This window comes from Theobroma cacao, chromosome 9, assembly GCF_053813885.1.
Source record: "Theobroma cacao isolate CCN51 chromosome 9, ASM5381388v1, whole genome shotgun sequence".
In the NCBI taxonomy this organism is placed as follows: domain Eukaryota; kingdom Viridiplantae; phylum Streptophyta; class Magnoliopsida; order Malvales; family Malvaceae; genus Theobroma; species Theobroma cacao.
Window position 1 is genome coordinate 8690357 of NC_142647.1, and position 6645 is coordinate 8697001.

A 6645-nucleotide genomic window follows, 5' to 3' on the forward strand; every position below is an offset into this window, starting at 1 on the left:
TTGATTGCTGACGTCGCACATATGGTTTCAAGTACCATGTGGCACACCAAGAGATTGCCTTGTGGCAATCTAAACTCTAACACGTGATAATTTAGTTTTCAAAATATGCACTTGCTAAAGTTCAAACCCAAGCCCAAGTCCTCGAATAAAGAAACCAGTGTTTTTACCTTTACACTTATACGTTTACATTAATGTCGCATCTGAATCAATTTTTTTTAACTTTTCTTCATGCTTTTTCTTTCTTGTTTTTTTCTTTTTTTTTCTTTTCATAAACACTACGTCATTTTGGAACTTTCTTATTTTTAGAACTTTCTTATTAAGTTTAAATTCTCCTTCTATAAAAGAAATTGAAAAAATTTCATAACTAAAGTCAAATTTAGATGAATAACTTATATTATGTTAAAATAAAATAATGTAAAATAACTAAATATGTTGATTTGATTACAACTTTCATAATTTACAAATACACATTATTTTGAAATTATTCACCTCTTACCCAATTTACTTTTTATTTAAATTTGCTCAAATTAGCAAAATATATTGATTTAGTTACAACTTCCACAATTTACAAATACACATTCGTTTGAAATTATTCAACTTTTACCCAATTTAGCTTTTATTTAAATTTACTCAAAATTTTTTATAAAACGATTTTATTTAAATTCAAACACCACAATCAAATTTTACTAAATTTAAATTTAAATTATTAATTTGGATCTACAAAAAATTTATTAATAAAATAAGATGGAACAAATATTTACAGTTATATTAACTTTATCAACCATAAATACAATCTTTAATCTAGAAAATTTTAACTTAAAAAATATAACTTAAAATATTAAATAAAATAAAAACATAAAAAATAAATAAATAATTATAATGGTGGAACTCATATTCTATGGTTGTAATAAGATGTTTGTCATGTCTAAATTAAGTAAGCTAGAACGAGAAATTACTTTTATAATCATCGCTAACATCATATCTCTGTTTTTCATTTCTTTAAAAGAAAAAAATTAAATCAACATATTTTGGTTGTTTGATATTAGCTTTATTTAAAAACTAAGTTAAATAAATTTTAAATTTTTATACTATTATAAATAGAAGAAAAAAGAATTTATTTAGTCATTTTATAATATTTTATTTTAATGTAATACAAATTATTCATCTGAATTTGACTTCAGATATGAATTTTTTTTTAATAGAAGGAGAATTCAAACTTAATTTTTGTAAAAGAGATAAATTAATTTACATATTATAGAATCAAACAATCAAGTAAAAAAATATTTATATATATATATATATATATATATTTTGCACTATAAATCTTTTACACTTAAATATTTAGTTTATTAATAAGCATATCAATAATAATCTACTTAGAGATTTGTATTTTTTAAATATTTTTTCTAATTTAGTCCCTCAACATCTCAATTTTGTTCAATTTAGTCCCTGTACTACATATTTTGTTCACTTTAGTCTTTATGACGTTGTAATTTTTTTTTTCTAGAAAATTTTTTGATCTACCACGCGGCATTGACATGTCAGCATGTCAGTGCCACATAAGCACTGCTGCGTGGCATTGTCACATCATCACTTGGAGCCACGTGGCATTCCACGTCATCATCTCAACGCAACATCATAAAAAAATGACACATTAACACTGATGTCATTGTTGACGTCAACGATGACGGTATTTTTTAACGAAAAAATTATATGTCGTTAGGGAGGGACTAAATTAACACAATTTCCAAAATCAAATGACTAAATTGTTTCGATTTTAAATACAGGAACTAAATTGAACAAAATTGAAGAGTATAGGGACTTAGGAAGTCTTTTAACCATTTTCTATGCACTGATCAAAACTAAGGACAAAATGAAATGAATAATCAAACAATATATCTACAAAATAAATAATATAAATAAAGACTCATCGACAAGAGGAAACTAACAGATACAAAATATGAATGAATGTAAGAAACTGCAAGAGGAAATTGTGAGAAAGGTATTGCACAGGGCTCACACATTTAGTTAGGCTGACAAGTTGTCTTCATCTACAAGACACCCTAAGTTTTTAGACGTTGTCCTTCGTATTGGACATGTGTTGCGTGTGTAACTGGTTTGTCTACAAGTTGAACATTTTTCGATCATCGCACTCGTGGAGGCGTCGATAAACTTGGAGATGGTGTCGAATTTGTGGATGGAACTGCCAATGGGTATGGGTAATTTTGTTTATTATGCCCGTACCTCTTTCATTGTGAACATCTCCGTGCTCGACTGCATCTATCAACTGATGAAATTTTTTTCCTTTTAGGTCTTCCCGCTTGGCCTTGCCAAGGTGGTGGCAAGACAACAATTTGTTTCACATGAGGGGGGATGTCCCATTCACTAGGATGCCCTACTAGGTGAATGGACCCCGCATAACCTTCCACCAAAACGGTTGTCTTGTAGTAGTTATCACAAAATTCAACGGCTTTACGTTTGCATTTACTAAAAAATACAATGAACTCAATGTTCAAGCACAATGTAAATGCTATGTCAATTAGGGTTCAAATAAGAAATAAAGATATTCTGACCTTATTGTTGTAATGGCATGGCTGCATGGTAGTAAATCTGTTTGGAACTCACAACATGAACACGTCTTTTGGGCAGGTTTACAAGTCCATCCATATTCCCGTCTTTAACTTCGAACTCCACTCGATTGATGGGTTTAACTACAAAGCGATATGCATAATTGAACTCTCAACTACCTCGCAACCTAAGGGTTGAGGGGTGTGGTCACCTTGACGGCCTCTTCGTACCAATCATGAAACAAACGTTGAAATATGTCCCTGATGAACTCGATTAAAATAGTGATTGGCATTTTTTTTGCATACTTCACGCATGAGTTAACACATTCCGCAATGTTAGATATCATGAGTTGGTATCACCTTGTCGGTGAACGTGCATGTGCCTATCTCTCAAGGCTTATTCTCATAAGGTCAAATTGGGCTCTCGTGTGAATCTGTTTAAGCTGGTTTATACGTTTATTGAAATCGAAAACCTTATAGCAATCTTGAGTAAGAGTTAAAATCATAGAAACGTAATCGCGCTTGAACTTGTTTTTAAATTTTTTCTTCAAGTGGTAATCGCATAAATCGTGGTGCGTTACTGAGTATGCATTTTAGATTGCTTTCTTAATGTCGAGATGCTGATCAGAAATGACATAGTGTTTTTGGGACAACCAACCATATCACGCAACTTGCTAAGAAACCACGTCCACGTGTCTTTGTCCTCAACATGGCCCATGCCAAATGCAATTGGATATAAACACTCGTTCGTATCTTTGCATACAGCGACAAACAAAATACCCTTGAACTTGCATTTCAGATGTGTCGCATCAATTGTAATCGTAGGACGCATTACATCCCTAAACCCTCGAATACAAGCCCCATATGACCAGAAACAATATTTGATTCTTTGTGCCTCATCAGTGGCCACTATAGTGACTGTGCTAGGATTTTCTTATTCCAACATATAAAAAAATGAGGGTAGAAGTTGAAATGACTTTTATGGGGGACCAAAAACAAGCCTCTCCACTTACTCTTTCGCTTGTCAGACTTTACCATACAAGCATTCTAATCCCCACTGAACCTTCATCTCACCAATTATGTCTTTAGGTAACAATGCTACTCCATTACCCTGAAGCTTGTGTCACATAAGTTCACCAATTATCTTCGTACTCGCGGTTCGAAATTACCTTTGCAAACCATCGACAGTACACGTGTGTGCTTTATGGAACGTCCGAACTTGCCAATATTCTCCTTCAGGTAACTTCATTGCACGCACGCTGAACTTGCATGCCTTGTCCTTACAACCAACCTCAAAAACGACCTTTACATGACCTTTTTACTCTTATCTCAAATTGCTCTTTTAAAGCCAACATGTTCAAAACTCGTTTCAACTCGGCATTTGAGGAAAACATTTTTCCTTTGTATAAGTGATCATCAGCACATGTCAACTCCTCAGTGGTAATTGTTGGGAATGATAACTTTTCTTCACCTGGAATTAGCCACGTACGAGAATTCTCTGCATTTCCCCTTTCTTGATAACTGTCATTGAGCAATGCCTTAGGCAAACAAATCCCATTCTCACCAGCGATGGGGTTATTGTATATGGGGTCATCACACTGAACATCTCCTACATCAACACTTTCAACAGGTTTCGTTTCGCCTTCAACATTATTGCAAATTGAAATGTCACTATCATAAAGCTAGTCATCGTTTAAACTGTCATCAGGCCCGTCATCTGAATTTTCATCAAATCTATCTTTACCGACAAGGAACAAATCCTCATTTCCCTAATCAGATGCAGTATTATCCTCGAGCGTTGTAGTGTCAGCCTTCAACGTCGCAGTGTTGTCCTTAAATGTCGTATTCTTATTTGAAAATGACATTACACCCTCTACAGTTTCAACCGATTGTTACATTTGTTGGATAGAAGCAAGTAATTGGTTCGATGCACATGCTAATCGAAATTGTGCAGCCAGTTGTTCTGTGAATGTTTTATGTCTACCGGGTGCACAAACTCTTGTGCATACATCAATTGCCATTGTTGTGGGTTACAAATCGAATGCTGTGGTATATGTGAAGTACTGTAAATCTCATTTTTATTGAGCTGATTACCATGTTGTACAGCTTCTTCATGTGACATAACATTTGTTTAGCGTTCCTTAATGGTGACATACACAGTTGGAACATTTCTCTATTCTAGCAGAATTAATGCAACATCCTCATCGTTCTTCATAGTTAGGCGTGATAGCTCTCCGAGTGTATTGATCAATGCATGTAACTCAATCTCGTGAATTTCTGAGTTTACCCCAACAACATTTTCAACCAGCTTCATCAAGCTTGCAAACAACAAATCACTCCTAACCCCCCGCATTCATGACTCATCACCTTTGTAACTGTCATCCACCCACTGACCACCGTGTTTTATCACAAGTCATACAATTGGAACTCCACTGAAATTTGAAAATAAAAAATCTGTCAATCATTTTACACATCACATGCCGTGTTCTAAAATTTGTCAGTTACATGCCATGTTCAAAAAATGTTACACACAGTTCAAAAATTATTACACGCCATATTCACAACATGTTACACGCCATGTTCAATAAAAATGTTACACAACATGTGCTAACACATGTTATTTCAATATATTTTTTACACACCATGTGCATTATAGATGCATGATGTGTAACAACTCTGGGCAATATTTCTAATCCATGTTCTAATTTACACTAAAAGTTTTAAAAATTAATGTGTTGCAGCAATAAACCCAATAGCATACCTTGATGTCATCTCTGTTATAGGATCTGTTTATCAACGACAATATGGCCAGCTATCGAGAGATAAACCGCAGCACGACGACGATGGTGCTCAACAAAGAGTTAACAGAGCTGATACAGTTCAGAAAGTTGAAAGAGCTGATGACGATGGTGCTTAACAGAGAGTTGACAGAGTTGATATAGTTCAGAGAGCTGAGGAGAGAGATGAGCGAGCTGAAATAGCTGAGCATTTATTTCTATTTTTTCTATGACGGAAGGGAGATACGGGGAGCTTAATTTACCAGGATATTTTTAAGGGTATTTTGGTCTACTTATGCTTATTTTTAAATAAAAACAGATAATTTTATATAGGTGATTATTTTTGAAATCACCTTATGAAGAGGACTACTTCTCACAATTTGCTTATAATACAAAATCATAAAGATCAAAATTGTATCTACCTTCTTCGAATTATTAGAATCATCACTATGCTTTCGGATTATTTGCTATTTTCTTTTTAATTAGAAAGTAAAAGATAAGCTGTAAAGCGATTATGCATTACCTAGTTAGGTGAGAGAGAGGCGACGGCAATTAAATCATGGGTGAAATTTTTAACACCCAAAGTTCCATACGGCATGAGGTTCAATCAAATACATGCCTATGAATAAAAAAATAATTGATTTATCAATTATAAGTAATAGAGTAGGCAACTTTTTTCTTAAATTTGTTCATTGATTTCTTCTTAAATATAATAGTTATATCGTATTTTTTTAATTCAATTATAGTTTTTACTTGTATATGTAATCTCATTATAAAAAAATAATTTTATAAATATTATGTCAAATAATATTCAATATATAGAAAGAGAAACTTATTTATCACCGTATAATTCACAATATACTTGCGGTAAAAACATTACAAAAAATGCATGTATTTAATCAATGATATGAAAAGAGAAATGAAGAGAAGCAAGATGGAGATGAGAGGGGTGTTTAAACCCCAAAAGAAAATACTGCAAATGAACATTGAATTGGTAATGTGAACAACGTGGATGATAAGGGCATGACCACAGAAAGCTTTGTCATTTGACATTAACACATGCTAAGCAAATAGTAAAGGGTCCCCGCCCCGTGTGTAACAGGCCGGGCTACAGGTATCAGCTCCCTCCTCATGCATCCATCTGCGTCTAAGTAAGAATTTTGGCAGAGGGAGGACTTGGTGCCGATTTGCCCCAATGACATCTTGCATCTTTGGGACCCCAACAATATACTTGTATATGTGTAGTGTAAGTCAAGAAAGAGAGTGGCTTAGGGGCTCGAGCCCTCCCTCTCCACCGCCTG

General features: G+C 33.7%; 1 non-coding gene across 1 annotated transcript; it reads right to left on the reverse strand.

Annotated features, from left to right (window-relative positions):
• Positions 1–884: 884 nt before the first annotated feature.
• On the reverse strand, positions 885–977 carry LOC148760683 (small nucleolar RNA snoR8a). Its single transcript, XR_016028722.1, has one exon. It is a non-coding gene; the product is annotated as a small nucleolar RNA snoR8a (small nucleolar RNA).
• Between the last annotated feature and the right edge of the window lie 5668 nt (positions 978–6645).